At 33.2% G+C, this 20,615-nt stretch overlaps 1 long non-coding RNA gene across 1 annotated transcript in view; it reads right to left on the reverse strand.

The window, feature by feature from the left end:
- The window catches only part of LOC118555401 (uncharacterized), a 294,515-nt gene that overhangs the window by 38,677 nt on the left and 235,223 nt on the right, over positions 1 to 20,615 (reverse strand). The window contains exon 5 of the long non-coding RNA XR_013447506.1: positions 14,322 to 14,511. This is a non-coding gene — a long non-coding RNA (uncharacterized LOC118555401). The remainder of the gene's footprint in view (positions 1 to 14,321; positions 14,512 to 20,615) is intronic.

The raw sequence follows: 20,615 nt of genomic DNA on the forward strand, positions 1-20,615 counted from the left end.
GGTAGTTCACAGAATTTCTCTATTTTGATTTCTTCATAATTAAAGAAAAATGTATGGAAGCTCCTGCAAATCTAAATCATTGAACCATAGTAATTTTCTATAAGAATACTACAAATTAAAATTCCAGTGTATATGTGAAGCTAAAATAAAAAAAAACCCATAAGTTGACAGCTTCATTTCATTTTTTCAGCCTTATTCCCTCCTTTTCTTCTTTTTGTGCCCATTTGTTTCTTAAATGCTAGTATATGTTCCCTTTAACTATGAGCATTGCACTGTTGCACCTTTTTCCTTGTCTACACGTATAAAGCTGAATTCCAGATCCATCGGAGAAAAAAGTAAAAGCTGTTCCACAGAAAGTACTGTTCTCCCAGATCCATCGGAGAAAAAAGTAAAAGCTGTTCCACAGAAAGTACTGTTCTCCCAAAATATCTTGTCTTTGCCACGGCGGGCTAACACGCTTGTCTCTCTCTGCATAAAGCATCCTGAAGGTCGGAGAGTAGTGGAGGTGTCATGAATAACAGCTAATCCATTCATTCCTACAGGGGGATTTCACAAATTTCTTTTTGTTTCTCAATAAAATGCTATTCATAGTAAGACATCAGACCAGAAATCCTGGCTAATTTGTTAGGAGGAAAATATATCTGGGCAACGCAATGTATATTTATTCAAGGGCATAACCTGAGAGTAAAAGCAAGTTTTCCTGAAAATGCATTTAGATGAGCAAACTAGCCCAGCTTTGTAGCACGGTTCTTCGGGGAGCATCAAGAAAATAAAGCCCTACGTGCTTGTTGTCTCCAAAATAATGTAGGCTGATGATTTAGCACAATTATTCCGGATGTTTACATCCTGTTTCTGTTCCTCCTTTTTGCCAGTGGAGGTACGTTCCTTTTCCAAAACAGGGTGTGTCCCCATGGAACTTCACAAGGGGCAGCTTTTTGCCAGCATGGTGGGAATGGAATGAATGTCCCTTCTTCCTTAGTCTTTGTCATCTTGATATTCCAGCTTTGACTTGGGTCCCTTCTCACAAGCAAAATTCTAGCGTCCTTAATTCAATCATCAGGCACATTGCATTTTGGCCCAAGTGCTCATTTGCTGATGTCAGGTGCACAAATGCAATGATTTCCACAGCTAGACTCACTCCTGGAACCACTGTGCTTCTTCCCACTTTTGCCTTCTGTTTGTTTTTTTTGTCATTTACTTCTATTGGAAAAAAAGCTTGTTGTAATTCTAAGTCTTCCCAAACCCTTTTTGGATTTAGCAAACCAATGCATAAATGTATATTTTATATTCTGAAAATATATTTGTGAACGTCTTAAGAAAATTAGAGAAACCTTGAGAGGGTAAATCTTCAGAATTTTTCTCAAAGTATCATAGTGTCTTAGTTCTGTTAAACGTCAAATAAATACATAATAGAACCATTTCGAGCGTCAAGGTGAAATTCATATTCCTCAGTTTCTACAATTGCATTACTTCCCTGATTAAAATTACATTGTGTTATATATAGTATGTATGTGTGTATGTAATAATAGTTATTGTTGGAAAATATCCTGAGCAAGTGGGACTACTCCAGTATTATGGTTCAAAACATTTTAAATTGAATCATATTCTGGTCCAGGCAAGGTTTGGTTAGTCTGTTGTTAAGGTTTTTTTTTTCTAGAGTATCTTATAATAGACATGCTAGGATTTTTATTTGTGTTTAAAGCTTACTTTTATAGTATTTTCATTGCTTGTTTTTCTCCACATTTATAAATTATAATTGTAGCAATATTATGTGCTTATTGGTATAGCCCACAGTTGTTGAAATGAAGTCTTTGACTCTGGAAGCTCCTATTTAAACAAATATTCTACATCTTTTAACAGAACGAAGTTATTCTTCACTGCATATTTGTAGTTTCAAAATAATATGGTTTATTTAATGGTTGAAAATATGTTTCAAGGGATAATTACATAGGAGGTTAAACCTCAGGTATGGATATACCAGCAAATTCTTTAATCTCTATTAGTCTTGAGTTTCCTTATCTGAAATTGATAGCAATAATATTAATTTTAACCAATTGAGATGAAGACTAAATAAAACTATGCATGTAAGACAATCAGTATAGACTCTAGTATATACTCAGTGCTCAATAAATGCAAGTATTTCATTAATTAATGGTATTTTGAATTCCCGTTAAATAATTTTGAATAATTTTACCTTAGTTCAGGCTTAAATTAGATACAACTTCAGCTAAAAAAAAAATGTGTTTATTTGATTATCCAAGAGTTTTCAATATATTTCTTGTTTCCACATTTGGATTCACTATAGGGCAGCACAAAATTTTCTCCTAATTACAGTTTACATTTTAAAGTTTACATGGTACAAATTATTTTGCTCACTCATTCTTGAGGGTTCCAGCCTCTATTTTAAAGAAGCAAGACATTTGTGATATTCTTGATGAAGGTCTTCAGTTATGTATGAGTTTGACTTTCACTTCCAGTTGAAGGATTTGAATGGTTACAGAGACTTACTGGACAAAATTGGGAAAGTCTCTAAGACCATAAAAAAGGACATATCAGGCTTTACTGTGAGGGGAATAAAACAAACAAACAATACCAAATTATTCCCCATCAGCAATAGGTATATTAGCAACTAATTAGATATGTCAGTTAGGCACCATGCCATAGAAACATTTACTGTTAATAAGTAAGTCCAAAGCTTTTCCAAGATTTGTATTTGCCATTTATTCTTTGAAAATAATTATTTGAAATCTTAAATTAATTGGTTTCTGGATGGATTCTTCTGAGCTCCTTTGAGATGTCTAATTAACGGTGGTAGACCAACCTTGGCTTATCTGTTGCCTTAATTCAAATCAAGAATAACCAGAAACAGGACAGTCACAGATGGTTTGATTCTACCCCTGGTTGAGTGTTATATAAACGGAGTGTAAGGAAGGTGGTGCAGGCCTTCAGGAAAGTAGAGAGAGTCAGTGGCAATAATGATAAAGGTTAAAATAATTTTAATGGAAAAATTAGGTTAACTTTACCAGGAGCAAAAGAAGTGTGAGGCAAAGGGGATACTTGGCATGTATGTGAGATAGCCCCCAGGTTCTATCACTTTGGATCTATCTCTATAAGTGAAGCCATGAGAACAAGGATAAAGAGAAAAGCCAAAAGAAGAAAGACCTGGACCTGATTTTAAAGTTGTGCTAAACTTAAAAGAAGAGAAAGAATAAAGATGTCTGCAAATAGTGCAAATGTGATTTGGGCATGTATTCTAATAATTGGTCAGTCATTGCTATAAAGTTTCCAGGGCTTTTATTACAAGCAAGCATTAAAATATCACCATTTCCAGTCTTCAGAAAGCAGGTAAATCAAAAACCCAAAGGGATGGATACCTGGGCAGAGGATATTTCCAGATCTGGGGAAAGCTGTGCCATCAAGTATTTCCACAGTGCTAATATTCAAGTCTCCTCTGATGTGATGAAGAATACTATAAAATCCAGGAAGGGTACAAACTACACTGTATAATCTTGCCATATATATATACATATATATATATATACATACATATACATATATATATATTTTGTATATATATATACAAATATATATATATTTACATCTTTGTTATCTAAATTCCCACTAGAATATAACCTCCTTGAGCACAGGGACTTAGTTATTTTATTCACTGTTTACACCTAGGGCTTAGATTAGAGTTAGGCACATGGTAGGACCTAAGGAAATAGTTGTTAAATGAATGAACTGGCATTTCCAGATTCACTTAAACCCAGTAATCCTTGCCCTATATATAGGGTATATAAAGATATAATAGATTATATAAAGATTATATAAAGATATAATAGATTATATAAAGATATAATCTTTATATCTTGTGTGTCTAATTTTCCTTAAGCACACATTACACCCTTACATTCTACTCAATGCTCAATGGTTTCATAGTTTCTGACAGTCCTGTTCACAATCCTCTAAACCTCCATCATACTCATTCCATCAGATGATTGTGTTTCAAAAACCATTCTCCTTTTGTAAACATACCCTCACATTTTCCCTACATCTTTATCTATCACTCACCCACATTCTATGGTGTTTATATATACATGTCATAAACATCTGTATATAGTCTGATTTCTTGCCATATCAATTACCTACTTTCTCTCTTGTATCCTCCATGTCCACTAGCTCTTCATCTTCTGTCCATCCTCAATTCAAGTCTATATGGCAGAAGGACCCAGTCCTTTCTCACTTCTTTTAATTTACTACTTTTTTTCCCTTCTGTTTTCCCCACCCGCCTTAGTCCCTTTGGGCTGATATAGCAAAATACCGTAACGTGGGTAGTTTAGAAATGACAATAATTTATTTCTCACAGTTCCATAGGCTGGGAAATCAAAGATCAAGGAACAGATTGTGTGTCTGGTGAAGACCTGCTTCCTGGCATATACACTGCTTTTAGCTATGTCCTCACATAGTGGAAGAGACAAGGAAGCTTTCTCAGCTCATTGTACAAAGGCACTGATCATTCATGAGAGCTCCACCCTTGTGACCTAATCACCTCCCAAAGACCCCACATATTAATATCATCACTTTGGGGGTTAATATTTCAACATATGAATTTGAGGGGGACACAAATATCCAGGCCACACCACCAGACAGTGAAAGTAAAACTGAGTAGTCTTTCCTTACTACTCACGTATTATTTCTTAATTTTTTATAATGTAGCACCCCCTGTCTCATCTATTTCAAGAAAGCTTCCATTTTCTCACCCTATTTTTCTCAGTGTTGAATGGGTTGTCTGAAACAATACATAAGCTAAGAGTTAAAGTTTGGTACTACACTTGGATAAAGGTTCACTTTGATATTCTCACTAGCTGGTAGGGGTCGGCCCAGCAACTCAGCATGTTTCACAAGGTGATGGATAATATATTGGACCAGGCACACAGCTAAATTCATTCTCTTCATCTATTCCTAACCTAATCAAAATTAGTTATAAGTTGGTAGTGTCTACAGTGGTCTGGGAAGATTATCGAACACAAAGTCACCCAGTGGGGGAAATGGGCCTTTATTCATATACCAATAGGTAAAATAAGATAGAGTATGCATTAGGTGTCATGTGGGCCCAGAGTATATGACATTATTGAGTCTGAATTGAGTGGGGAGGCAGCCACAGGGAGGCCAAGACATCAATATTTAAGAATGATTAAGAATAGTCATGTGAATTGTTAAGAGAAAAGAGTGAGAGATTCAGATATTGCTCCTCTAACATTAATGTGATCAGACGCACTAGTCTGTTCGCAGCTTTTCATAATCTTCCCATTTATTTCTAAGCAAATTATAAATTCTTAAAACTAGCATGGAGACCACCCAGCTTGCTTTTCTAGACACCTAAATATTCTCTACAACATAAATTATTCACCTTTTTCTAGACCAAAAATATACTTCCTAATTGTTCTTGCTTTTTAGTCTTTTCGCCCATAAAATACCTTCTCAAATACTTACACATTTTGAAAATACAGTTACCCATTATTGTCTCTTTAATTACCCCTTAGGGGGTAATCGTTTCTATACTATGCTAATTTTCCATTACGTTTAATGGACATATCACGTATAACCTAGTTTTGTGAACATCTCTTTCCATGAACTTTTCCCCTACTAGCTCATAAGTGCTTCACAGTAAAGAACCACATCTTAGCTATTTCTTGTGTCCCCCACAACCTAAAGAAGCAGTGCCTTTAAAACATTAGCTTTTCAATACAATGTGGAGCAATATACAGCTCGATCAGTAGGTTTTCCTAAGCAATACAGTTCTGGTCATTTTGTTTTACTTAAGAAATCCATTCAAAATTTTAGCTTAGACCTCCATGATTTTTAATAAAATTCTTAGTTAGTTACCTCATTATTAACCTAACACAGCATTATTCTAAAAACAAACTGGAAAAGCTAGATGCACTACAAAAGCCAAGGGCTTGCAATGAATCTCACTATAATTACCTCATATAATTTTTTACAACAGAATACAAGATGTGCCAAGGTGGAAAATACTGCTTATCACTCTGGAAAGGCAAAATTCCATATTACCCAAGATAAAACTGTTTTCTCTTAAAGGGGCCCCAAGCATTCAAAGCAGACAAGCAGAGGACAGAATGTTTACCCAATTTATATTCTACTCAGTACATTAAGGAATAGATTTGTATGGTCATAGCTAATATAGTTAAAAGTTTTGGAGAGGAAAGTAATGTAATTTTAATCCTAGTCATTATTTTTTAGACAATATTTAATTGGTAAAATGTACAGAGGAGTCCCGTCTTTGTACTCAGTTTCACTGTTGACCTCCCATAAACTCCTTTCATAAAGCCTAAAAATTGCCAATACTACAAATGGATTTTAATGCTTTGGTTTTAGATTTTATAGGGGCATCAAAAGACCCCTCTTTGATTTTGTTTTTCCCTAAATCCTGATTCTATACCTAAGTGTCTACCACAGGCCAGGCAGTGGGTTTCTCTTAAAATGCTGCATCTCTGAAAGACAATAGGCTAGTTAATAAAATTTTCAAGTTAGGAATGTCACAATAGGCTTGTGTTTCCATTCATAAAGTATGTCTTGAACACACACAAACTATCCTTTGTCATCTGTTTCTGCCCCATTTCAAAATTATTCTCTGCTATTAATTAGAAGTGACTACAATTTGATTAATCTCAAACATGTGTCACATATAAACAATGTGGAAAACTGAATTCAATATTTTTTCACTTAGAGTATGCATGATGCTCATAGAAAGAAACCAAATATCTCTTTTAAAACAATTTGAAATCTAGTATTATCACACAAAGGGAGAATGCTGTCAATGTCACATTCTAGTTTACTTGAAGTATTAAATTTACAGAAGAACCTAATTATATATGGTTTCTTCGACTGAAAATATAAAAATTAAGTGAACTTTTTTCTCTCTTGTTTTACTACTAAAACTCTCATTTCTGGAATCTGTTCCCTCATCTTGAGAATCTACCTGATTTTGGTCCCTGTTTGGTGTTTAATTGAACTCTCTGGAAAAAGCTTACCAATACCTGTAAACTCACAGAGGACAAAGACACATTGCCTTAGCTTAGAGAAAGGAAAGTTTCAATTAACAAGGGAAAAATGTCTTTTTGCTTAATTTAAATTATCATTATTAGTATAGGATATGTACTAAAACACTCATTTTTCAAAGTGCTAATTCAATTTCCATAAATGCACTAAGCATTTAACCGGATTATAGAAGAAAAATTATATGATAAAGTAGTTGTGATTTAAGAAACAATGATTCCATTTAGGTTTTTCTGTTCAACTTTCTAACAAAAAATGTTTTTCTTTCTTATTACACAGCCCGCAGTAATAAGTGAAATATAATCCTAATTAATTTTTCCTACAGCTGTGTATAAATCAATAGCTGCAACATCCCAAAGGAAACACACACTGCACGGGCCTTCAGGTTCCTAATGAATGCAAATAGAATGACCTTTTTCTGACAACTATGAATATTATTTCACAATTTCACCATTGAAATCGCTGCCATCAGCAATTCATACAGCAAACATGGAGACTACAATAGTTGTAAATAACTATTCATTATGGAAAGAAGGGGGTGGAAAAACCTGAGCTTGAGTTATGCAACTTTTAAGCCTCGAGCTTCATTTTTATGTTTCATTTTGATATGGAAATTGTCTTAAATGTAACCAATCTTCATTTTAGTCCTTTTTTCTCTGTTTTAGAAAAAAAAAGATTAAAAAGAGTCAATGTTTTTTGCCATTTAATGGAGAAGTTCAATATTGAAATGTTTTTGTAAATGAAATAAAAACAATCAGTAATATTGTAAAGCTCTCAATACTACATTCAAGTTTTAGGAGGCTATGGTTATCTTCCATCAGAAATACCTGGCAGAGGGGCACCTGGGTGGCTCAGTCGGTTCAGCATCTGCCTTTGGCTCAGGCCCTGGGATCGAGCCCCGCATTGCGCTCCCTGCTCAGTGGGGAGTCTGCTTCTCCCTCTCCCTCTCCCTCTCTGTGTGCCTGAGCTCTCCCTCTCTCTCAAATAAAGAAATACATCTTTTTAAAAAAAATAAATAGATAAATAAATAAGATAGTTTAAGAAATACCTGGTGGAAGAATATGCAGAAAACCCCGTTGGTGTACTTATCAAGACAACACTATTCATGCAGTGAACATGCAGATAGCTTTGGACGCTATGAAAACATAATGACATAAAGATGAAACCTGTGGGAACCTGAGAAAAGGTGCAAGTAATTAACTCACAATATCGTCCATTTTGACTGAAGAACCACTTTATTCCAAAATACAATAAAACTGCATGTACTTATGCTAAATCATATTCAGTTTGCAATAAAACTTCATTATAGCCATGAAGATGTCTCATTAAGTAGAAGTTAAACTCAAATTTTATAAGAAAAGTAATTAAATATGTTAAACCTAATTCTGCTGGCCATACATCTATCTACTGAAAACTCCCATTGGGGTTCACTAGAGCCCCGAATATAATGAGCCAGTAGAGTTCAAACACTCATTAAAAACAGGACTCCTCAAATTGCCACAAGTTTCAAAAAGGGACTCACAAGAATATTCCACTTCCATACAATTCCAAAAATGTCCTTCCACCCCAGTTCTATAATTAATTTTTATACCTCCACACAGGACTGCAGACTACAATCACGTAATTACTTCATATCCCAAATGTGGATTAGTGACATGCATAGAACATATTTACAGAGAGATATTAACTTACTTTGGTGAGTAGTTGCACTATTTTAGCATACAGTCAGCTTTCTACACTTTCAAACCTGAGAACTGTTTTAAACTCCATTCAAAGAATTTCTTGAAACAGCTAAGAAAGCACTTCTGTGACCGTTGTTTGGCAATATCGGACATAGATGGCATTTTTTAACTGTATTAAACAATCTCCACTTGATGACATCTCCTAAAGATGTCTATACTCTCACACCTGTAATGCTTTCATGTTCAAAATGAATCCCCGCTACATCTCACTCAATATTGATCTTCAAGGCATTTCTCCCAATCCTTTCCCCAGTGTGGTCACTGAACGGCATCAGAGTTCAATAGGAAGATCAGCTGCTCATCCACTTTTTGCTAAAGCAATTTGTATTATGGATTTATTTTAGCAGTCTACAGTGGCAGTTGCTGTTTTTACTATTTAAATGCTTTGATTATCTGACCTTGCTTACTTTATCTTTCTAAGTGCTATGCATGGGCTTTAAAATGATCAATAAGTGGGGATTCCTCTACAGGATTATGTTGAAATCAATCTCAATTCAGACTTTTTGTATTTTATGTTTATTACTTGATCTATCTTAATTGCATTCCTTATTTTGGTAAATAAGTTTAAAACACATACTTGATTATGCAGGTAAGAGTCTTCTAAGAGTCACACGTGTTATAAAATAACCAGTATTTTTAGACATTATTTTATTCATTATTTTAATGTGAAGAAGGAAAGAATTAATTCTTAGATATTTTATTCAAACACCTTTTCATTATAAATGAAGACCTATTCCTTTAGAAGAAAAACATAGTTATTTATATGCAAGTAATTAAAAAATCTTGAAACACATTAATGTGCTATAATAATTGTGATAACTATGGAACTTCAAGAAACACTGTTTTTACATATATGTTGCACATAAACATGTTTATAAAAATTGTTACGGAAGAAATTAAAGCATCATAGAAGAAAAACCAAAGCAAATTCTCAATAATCACATCTTTGAAAATCAATAGGAAAAAAACCATAAACTTGTTGAGTATCATTTAAAAATTTAATATTCAATGTAATAAGAAAACATCAGTTTCGTATTCTCACTACTGGTTACACAATTTTTAATTTTGGATTAAAAGAACTGTAAATTGGAAGCTTAATGTGCTTTGCATACTTTTAAAATCAAATCTACAAAGTTTAGAACCAAAATTCCATAGTAATTATCAATAATATTAAATAAACATAAACTCCTAAAATTAACTATGTAAGGCATTAGTATCATGGAATATGAATTATCACACACAACTATTAGAAAATGCTAATTTTTTTGTCTAATTTAATTACATTTTATATCTTCTGGGTTTAGGTAGTCACATGAACCTCTTGAATTTTATCTTTCGTTCAACTTATTCTAACATGATTTTTCAATATCATAAATAAAAGAAATGCAGATGTGAGCTAAAAAAAGGAATTAAGGCAAACTTCTTTTAAAAAATCCCTTTTTTTCAAATCCAATCTACTGTCTAAATATCTCTGTCACCATCTCTTACATAAAATTACAGTGAAATATTTTTCCACCTATGTAAAGTATAAAATCTGCAGTTTGCTCCAATGACCAAAAATTCAAGCAGTAAAGAACCTGAGGTAAATAAACATATGATTATACACAGAATATTTGCCATATGTTCACCTGTGCAAATACAACATTTTTTTGCTTAAATGATTTTTAAAAACTCTCACAGGGCTAAGGAATATCACATATGTCCAATAAGTATATATCCACATTTTCATACTTTGAAATTACTGGCCAAAATGATTTAGTATTAATAATTTTCATTTCAGACTAAATTATAGACTATTAGTACAATAATTTTTCTTCTGCTGCTCACATTAAATAAGATAGAAAGTGTTAATAATAAAATAAAAATAAAGCCATCACAAGATAATCCATTTTAATAGTTATACGCATGAAGTTAGGGCAGGAAAATTAAGATGTCTAAACACGAAAAGAATGAGGAAAGAAGTCTAATTACCAAATAGTTCCTATAATGATTTTCCCCAAAACTCATAACCAACTAGCTCCTTTCTACTGTTGGCGGCAGAATAGCACTTAAGAGAAATCATTTTCCAGAAAGTTTTGCATTTCTGTACCTCACAACCCTGGCAAGACATGTCCATACTTTTTTCCTCAAGTGGGTAAATGTTAAGAGAGAAGAATCCAAGTTTCATGATGCAGCAACACAAAGCTGGGAAGTGAAAATTATGTTGCAACGGAGTCTTGAAAATATGACTGTAAAAGTTAATCAATAAAATGTCTATTCCTGTCTATTCACCGGAGGCCCCAGCTGCATAGCTTCACTCAATCGATACTACAAATTATTACGATTTCCAGGTTCCCACTGGACATTCAGAACAAATCTTTCAAGTGTAACAGGCTTATACTGAGTATATGGTGTGTGTTCTTCACAGTTAGTTCAAAAAGAGAGGAGAAAAATAAAATCTAAATCCTATATGTTCTTTAAAATAAAACATTTAGCTTTATGGAACCAGTAACTTACAAGGCGTATTTTAAAGTTAAAAACAATCTTCCCTTTGATTGCCAAATGTTTTACTACTTTTTTAACTGTTTCATGTTTAGTTAAGAAATGACTTAACTTAGTAATAGATCTTGGTGGTATTGGAACCTGGTGAGTTCTGAATGACTATTCTGAAGTAAATGAATGGAGAAAATCATGTTGAGATAATTACTTATCAAAAAGTCACTTGGATACATTACTATTAGTAAGATGAATATAGAAACCTGACATACATTTCAAATTGTAACAGGTCTCTTAAAATAGAGATTCTAGTTATTGTTTTTATGACTTATATCAGCACATTTCAAAAATTGTATTTCAGGTTTTCATTTTTTTCTATTTTTACGAGATTAAAAAATCATGATTTCAGAATTGAGTTTGTCTTTTTTTTAAAAAAAAAAAAAAGGTCCCAGAATGTTTTGCTCTAGTGAGATCCTCTGCTCTCTATAGTAAAATTCAACCATAATTGCGAACTCTAGAAACTACTCAAGCCCTTGATCTTAACTTTCTATACATTTCACCCTGCATCACTTAGTCAAAATCCAAAGACTTTTCCAAATAAAGGAGTGACCGGGTAAGATAACTCACTATAATGTTCTCATGCCATATGACACCTGATGTGGTTTTCTTTCTTCTTACTGGTGAATACCATGGTGCCTGGCACTGCCTAATACCAAATCAATTGGTAAATCTGACCAATTCATGCCACCTGTTGATTGAGTGGAGAAAACGGTAAAAATAAATAAACGAAGTTAGGGCTTTTTATTTTGACTAGGCTAAAAAGGCATCGATTTCATTTTACATTTTAATAGTAGTATGTTTTTTCATGTTTAGATACACATCTAGCATGTAGGCATACCCTGTGACAATGTATATTGAGGCTATATTTTTTTTTAAAGGTGAACTTCTCTTAAGAAACAATCATTGGTTTGATTATGATCACGTATCAGTCTCTTTAAATTCAACAACATATTCTTGTAACATGTCATAATAATATTTATAATTTTTTGATGTCTAAGATAATCATTAAAAACCATTGCAAATAGTTAGGCAAAAAAAAACAAAAAACAAAACAAAACAGTTACAATTTTAACTACTCCCTTAGATGATATTTTGCACCTTACCAGCAATTTCACATTGAAAGAGAATAGTGTACTTAATTTCATGAGCAAGCTATATAGGAAAATAAGATAGATTAATATAGATCAAGTATATAGAACTTAAGTTTAGTCTTTCATTGTTATTTAACTGGACTAATCACTGTCTGGTTTATTTACTTATAAAAATCCAAGATTGGAAGCAGATCTTTGCATGCCAGTTTTCATATCAAAAATGGTTTTTTTGTGAGTACACTGAATAATATGCCTTTTTGTGGTATTTAACTGTAGAAAAAAATATTGGCATTATTTTAATAACATTAAGTTCACATGGACCACTATCATTAGCTTTATATTAGTGTTCACAAACATTTTTATATATTTCTTATTATCTAAATATATCTTAACTATATTATTTCCCTAATACTATTCAGCTTTTTAAAAGACCATAATATTTACGACAATAGTACATTACTACAGCCATTCCCAAAGAAACTTTGCCCAATATGCTTTTAATTCTTGGTACCAATTTCTACCTTTTAATATTTGTTAAATGTGGCTTTTTTTGTTGTCTGAGTTCTGGCAGCTGACTAAAGGTACATTAATGGCAAACAGGATTTATCTGAGTGTTTAATTTTATTTAGAAGCCTGTAAAATGTTATCCTAGATTATAAAATTATTTTTAGTGCCTTCTGATATTAAACCATAGGCTTAAAACACAGAAATAAATTCCTCATGAATAAATTTCAAAAATTTTACTTTTACATTTTAGCATTGTTAGCTTTATAAACTATAAATTAAAAAAAATTCAATGTTCATCATATGCAGTATTTTGAAATCCTATTGATAGACATATCAAGATATGCAATAAGTAATGAAAGTTTAGAATCTGGCTTCCAAAGATTAGTTAATATCAAATGTCTTTTTAGCTCTGGCCTCAGGATTGTGTTCAAAGGTATGAGTGACAGGAGAAGGAAAAAAAAAAGTTTAGGTATGTGTGCTTTATCTAACTGTGATTACTCAATTTAACCAGTGTTCGGTGAGCAAAGTGTAATTCTTGACAAATACAGAAAGGGAGAGAGAAGGGGGGATGCGGGAGAGGAAGAGAGGGAGAGGGGAGTTCATCTGGGCTATGCTACTTTAAAAAAAAATTATTTTTAAAAAAACACCAAGAAAATCAAGCAAAAGGCACAGAGGATAGAAGACCTGATTATCAGAACACTCAAAAAAGAAACTAACGTTTATTTGAAAAGTAAATGATAAAATCTGACAACATAGCTTAAGCATAATAATTACATAAAGATTTAGATGATGAAAGCAGAAATTAGCTACTGGAAGATGTTTCACTAAAACAATTCCCGCGAATGTTTCACAACAGCATAGATCTTTGTTACTTTTCTTCATAGTTCCTTACATGCCTCAATGGTCTGACCAAAAAATTCTACTCTAAATGTCTCTCAATTTAATAGTGTCTTGCTTAGAGCTGCTACTTTAACAAAAAAGAAACCCAACAAGAGCCATATGTAACCTTTGGACTCCAAAAGGAGAAAGATGAGAATGCCATTGGCAGATAGGTGCTACAGAAACAGTGTATTCTTTCTCTTGCATCTTACCTTGAACATTTCTTGATAGTTAACAAGAAAGTTGACCTCCGCATCATTATTTAGAATCACAATAGAACAGTTACAATGTTCAGCATGTGACATTTCAGTTAGGAAATGATGTAAATTTAGTTTATCTATCTTGGAACCAACAATTTATTGAACAAGCTAGCACATTTACACAGCACCTTTTGCAAGACAGAGTTAAATATTTAGCAACGAAAGTCAAAGGATTGACTTGATTTTAGTATGTAAAGTAAAACTTTCTGAGATACTAAAAAGCAACTCACTTGTAATCATTTTTTTCTTCTTCAGAAGCAATAATCCCTTCTGTCACTGTCTTCAGCTCTGCCTGGGGTTTTCTACTGTTCTGTTCTTGGCGAACTGTTTCTGCTATTTGCTCAGTTAGCTGCTCTTGAGTAGCTTTCAAGCTGGATTCCATTAGAAGAAGTTTTTCATCTTGACTGGCAAGTTCTTGGGCTGAAAGATAAAACAAGAACATTGCCTTTTAAAAAACCAAGCTAATGTGTTTTTTTTTTTTTTCTTTTGTTTTTGGTTTAAATAATATGCAGTGCAACTCTGAGGAAGATTTAAACAGATCCTTCTTGTCAAAATACAAGCTCGTGCTTTCAATTTTCACAAGTAAACAAAGGTATGTGTGAAGGAATACAAGATGCAAGTCCATAATCTCAAGTTTATAAAGCGTTTGAATTAAAAAATTAGATGTCTTAATCAGACAACAATTTGCTGCCTTTAATTGTGAGATTTCTGTTGCTACATTTATAACAGAGTAACATTAATACAAAGTATTCTTTTTCTTTCTTTAACATAGGCCTCAGGTATATTTATATATAGTCACATAGACAAAGGCTGATATGTTATAAATTATGCCAAAATGATGGCTCTTCACTGATTTATTTTCATGTATAATATTTATGAAATTTAAGCACTTTTTCAAGGTCATCCAATAGATGGCACTCTTTCATTAGACCAAAGCAGACTTGGGCAGTATGCTTCAAGCTCTCAAAAAATAAGTGATTTAAGACAAAGACATTTTTCCTTTGTTCTTTGTTGACCGTATTCCTAGAGATACATATCTGTACATTGTGTCAGAATATTTCCCCTTTATAAAAGTATTTATCTGTTTTTTTTTTTTTTTTCCTATTTGCCTCAAATGCATGCCATCAAATGTAAATGTTTTTTATTTTATTTCTTTAATCGTATGTTTGGATATATATTTATATACATTATGTTATATAGGGCATTTTTGGATCTTTTTAAATCTCACTGGATATATAATCCATTGCATTAAAGATCATGATATTTTGTGAAAATCAGTCTTTTCAATCTTGCAGTCCAAAATGAAGAAAAAAAGAAGAAATACTTTTAAGATCCTCAAATCAACATAAACAGAAATGGAGAAGGCCATATTTTTATAAAAAAAGAGCATCTTCCCTTTTAATGATTCTCATTTTATGTCCAAAAAATGGTGTTTATACTAAGCTTCAACAAAGTTAGAAACCAAGGTATTACAGTCTTACATCAGAGGTATCTTTTACAGGCAACCTCATAAAGAAGATACTCTATATAAATATTCTGCATTTATCACTCATCTTTGAAGTTGAATGATGTCTCCCTTATAAATTAGATCTAAGAATATCTGATTCTCAGCTTCTCTTTATAGATTTTGAGCAACTAACTGCTTATATTTTAATAAATATGTGCATGCATGTTCACTTTGTTTTCTTGCAAGTGTTCAAAATGACCAGTTTTGCCCCAGAAGAAATTACAGCATCTACTATTTTTATAGCTTAAACCTGCTATGTATTAACAGTTTAAATTTGTGCCTCAGGAAACCACAGAGCTAACGCAAACAGCTAAATATTTAACAAGGAAGAATGCATCACCCAGAGCTCATCTTTATTAAATTCCAAATACATCGAAATCTCTCTGAACAAATGAGTTAAATGTTTAATAATTTCAACACATGTTAAAGTGTGGGGAAAAAAATCCAATAAAGGACTTACAATGAGTTTGCTTTCAAGATTAAAAAAAAAAATCCTTCAAGCTTAAAAAATATGTAAAGGCACTCTAGCCTTCCCTGTTCTTGACCAATAAAAAATGTACTCAAATGAAAACAATTGATATTTTTGGAGTGATATGCTTTTAGCATTGTTGATATAGCTGCAAAACTAATTTGAGTGAAGTATTTCATTTTCTATGCTTTTTCAGCTTTCAAAATATGTATTTCTTATGAAAAAAGAAAACCACACCAAAACTTTTTAAATGAGTTTTGAGGAGAATTTTCAAACATTGAAATTGAGAGGTTTAATGGTCTCGAAGTTAAAAGGACTTTGAGCGATCGGGCCACATACAAATGACTATGGATATCAGAACCCTTCAGGAAGTTTCTTTTTTGAAGAATCTACTTGTACCAATAGATTGACTTCTAGACTACTTGACTCACCTTGTGGCACATGCACAAAAAAGACCTTTTGTCAACTACGCATGATGTGAATTTTCTATGAAGTTTGCCGATTTTGAAATGACTAAGAGATTTATGCCTCACGGTTCTCCTAAGAGTCTACTCTAATTCATTATGTGCTGGTTAAAGGGGGTAAATTATTTTAAGTTTACCTATACCTTGGACTTGAGCCCGAGTTGATCCCAAGCCCGAGGCGCTCGCAGCTGCATGCTTTATTTACAATCCCTTTGTCAGACTTACAACTGCCCCAGGCTATAACATAGTGTACCTAATGTTCAAACTGGCAGGTAATCTTATGTCAAACATACTTCTTTGATTTAAAGTGATCAATAGATTCTTGTAAAGAGGTAATTTCTCTGATGTTTCCACCTTGCCTTTTTTACAGGTGATTCACACAAAAGCCTGCTTATATGATGTACGAACAATAAACAGAAAGCTATAATCATGTTTTTTCAGATGTTTCCGGTGCACAACGATTTTGGATCGATACACTGTGTAATACAATTATCTGCAATGATCTGGTTGTATTGAAAAAGAATTTGCAGGAGACCTCTAGGGGGTTTTATCCAGAAACACGTATCTGGCAATGTTGTGAATAGTGGAAGGAAAAATTAAGGGGTTGACAAACGCTGTCTATTATGTACCCAGTAACTTCATTAATATTTTATTTCATAAAAGTATTACACTACAGAGTTTAGACAAACAAGCTCAAAAGTAATAATGATAATAATGCTCTCAGCTTCATACTATTTGTTTATATGGAACAACAACAAAAAAACCTTAACGAACATGTGGTCTTAGATTAAATGTTGTGCGAATATTATATGCCACAGATCATAAGCAATATTGATTACTTATGCTATGAAATAAATTCTCGTATTTCTATCTTATCTAAGTCATATAAATACTAGTGGATGTGAAATACCTTGATGCCTCTTCAACTATTTTTTTTTTTTTACTAGAATGGTAAAATTCTAGACTGAGGATCAACTTGAATTGTTGAAGAGCACTGTATATTGAGCCCTTTATTTCAAGCCTCCCCGCCCCCATGAAGATTCGCAACATCAGGGAAAGAGCTAAGATATGCAGTCTGTATCCAAAAGACATTACACATTTTCTGCAAAGATCTCTGTGTGTAGAAACAACTCAGTTTTGTTTTTATGGTTCTCTTGAAGATGCTGACTCTTTGCAGCATCCACCTCAAAGCCCCAAACGATCCACATTTCCTATTTTGAGCTTCTAATCACATACCGGTGATGTGAAATTCTCTTTGATCAGGCTAGAACAGATTACATTCTGGTGAGGCTCACAATTTGGGGGACACTGGTCTCTCTCACAAAGGCCTGCTCTATGCAGATTCTGCAGGTCCCCATCTGGCCGCTGCAGACCTGATCTAATGATAGAGATCGCTCTTTCGGATGCTTTCCTCCCTGTATATCCTGGATGCTTGCTTTCAGTCTCCTGACCACACTGTCGAGGCTCATCACCTTATCCACTTGGACTTTGATGGCTTCCTGTGCCTGCAGGAGACCAGCTTCTGACTTTCTTAGAAAGTCCTATCTTTTGCGTATTGCCTGTGAAGACAAAAAGCATTCCAATAGTGCCTCTTATGATGTACTTTTTATATTGCATCCTGCTATTTTGAGCTATAGGATACTGGAGATTATACAGCCCCTCATTAGCAACTGGGTCAAGTATCCACATCTCTTTTAGGATCAAAACCTTAAAGGGACTTTCTTAAAAAAAAAAAAAAAAGTCAGTTGGAAGGAAGAGTCACCATTAGTTTAAATGCAGTGTTAATCAATACGTAAAGGTTCAAAAGCTAAAGAAAATATTTCCCATAGTTCTTAGGGAATTAAAAAGGAGACTAGTTGGATCAAAATGAATTCTTCCTCTTTAAAATATGAAGAAAAATTTAATGAATACAAAAAGTGTGTTTGATCTCTTTGAGTTAACACCTATGTAGCTCTTTCATTTAGCTCTAAAGCAAACTAATGTGACATAGGGAAATCCCTTCACCATAAAGATAATGATGATAGCCTCCTAATGACTTCTCCACACCACTTAAACTGATTAGCTTTATAAGAATACAATGTTTGTCACTTTCTTTTTCAGTTTTATCATCTCTTTAACACACCATGTCTCAGCTTTAAATCTGAGCGGGAAAAGACATTAAATATAATCAAAGAACAAAATGATAAACGAACGTGCTTCTTTAGAGTAAAATGCACTAAACTTTCCTGGTGCTGATTTCGTATCCATCAATATGGTATTCCTGGCTGGGCTTTTTTATTGGCTTCCTGCCACACCTTGACTCTCTATCATGCTCCATCATGCTTCTTTTAATCTGAATATTTAGTGTTCTTTCATGTCTTAATTACAGCAAATTGCGACACGGTTGGCACCATTTCTTGAAATTAATCCCAGAGTACTTTGTTTCTGTCAAGCAGTCAAAGCCTTGGAGAATAATAGTAAATGTTATTGCAGATCTAAATTTAAATGACTGTCTATGTATTTAACTTAAGCCTTTAATTATTCGTGCCGAACTGTTTTTGGTTCAATGTTAAACATTATTCATTGAGAATGTAGAATTACTTTAGACAGCTTAAAACCTGCAGATATGTTTGGCTATAATTTGAACACAACAATTATTTATATTAACATATTTTCTCAGGTGTACAAAACTTAGTAAAAGGCATGTGATAGCTTCTTATAGATATATATTTCAACATTCCATCACTTCTGTCATTATTAATAAAAGGTATGGATTTAGGCCCACTCAATTCTAAATGGCTTTTCCCCAGTGAATTGTTAAATTGTAAACTGAACTAAAAAAAAAAAAAAATGACTCGGTCTTATTATTGCTGATGTCTTTAAATAATTCTAGATAATGAAGCACTTCAAAAGTTCTTACAAACCTAAGAGTTACACCATTTTGTCCGTTGGTTTTTCTATGGAAAACTTAAAGGTCCTAGAACTCTCAATGGCCAATTCTTTCATTCCTCAATTCTGAGCAGGTTCTACAAATATCTAAATTCAAAAAGAAAGCATCATTTTATAAAATAATATGAGTTAAAAAAGTCTAAGGTAGTAGAATTCACTACTCATGTTTTATAAATGTATGTTGAAACAATTAGAAATTGGAAAATTCTGGGACACAGAGAATACACACTTATTGATTTAATTTCAAGTAATTGGCTTTCATGTGAATATTTTAAAAAGGAAAACTTAATGAATAATACAAATTATATATTTTGTAAAGGGAACCACATAGTAGGAGCCCGTGAATCACAATGGTCCACTCTGTGAACTTCCACCAGGATATGAGCTCCACGTAGATATTTATCCATCTACATGTTGCCAGCATTTAGCACAGAGTCTTATATACCACTCTATATAATAAGCACCTACTGAATTGAATTGGATAGATGGTGTTAATTTCATCTGTCAAACGTGTCATTTTCCTCACTGGGAAAAATGTGTCCTTTGCTTTGCCTCTGAAATACAAAGTGAATATGGAAGGATTTACATTTACAATTTTGGCAGATTTATCTTCCAGCCATCTACAGGCATAACTTAATAAATACTAGTCTTATTTAGTTTTAATCTCTGTCTGAATGAAACTTGATGGCATTTCTATCACCAACACTTAAGGTATGCATTGGATTTAGAGACAATGAGAAAAAAAGTTGGATTCACAAAACTTAAGGTAAAATAGATATTTCAAAATGGGTATTTCTCAATAATTCAGAAAAAATGTACGAAATGGTGTGTTTCCAGTTCCCTCTCCTTATCAATAGTAATGTGATTGTTGAACAGATATCTATTTCCCTGTTCTCACAATCTCAAGGGTGTAGCTGATCTAACTACAAAGTTTCCTGGCAGCTGCAAAGTCGCTTTCAAGCTGTGTTATCTGCTGTTCTAGGTGAGCAAGTTCCACTTTGTGTTTCTGTTGGGTAGCTGAACAACCAAATGCAATGACTGCAAGCTCTTTTCTAGCATTTCAATCGCAAGAACAGCCTTCTCCCCCACATATCCGTCAAATGTATTAGCTGTTGCGGCTTTTTCTTCCTCTGTGATCGACTTACATTCTGAAACT

The sequence above is a fragment of the Halichoerus grypus genome, chromosome 5, assembly GCF_964656455.1.
Source record: "Halichoerus grypus chromosome 5, mHalGry1.hap1.1, whole genome shotgun sequence".
Lineage (NCBI taxonomy): Eukaryota > Metazoa > Chordata > Mammalia > Carnivora > Phocidae > Halichoerus > Halichoerus grypus.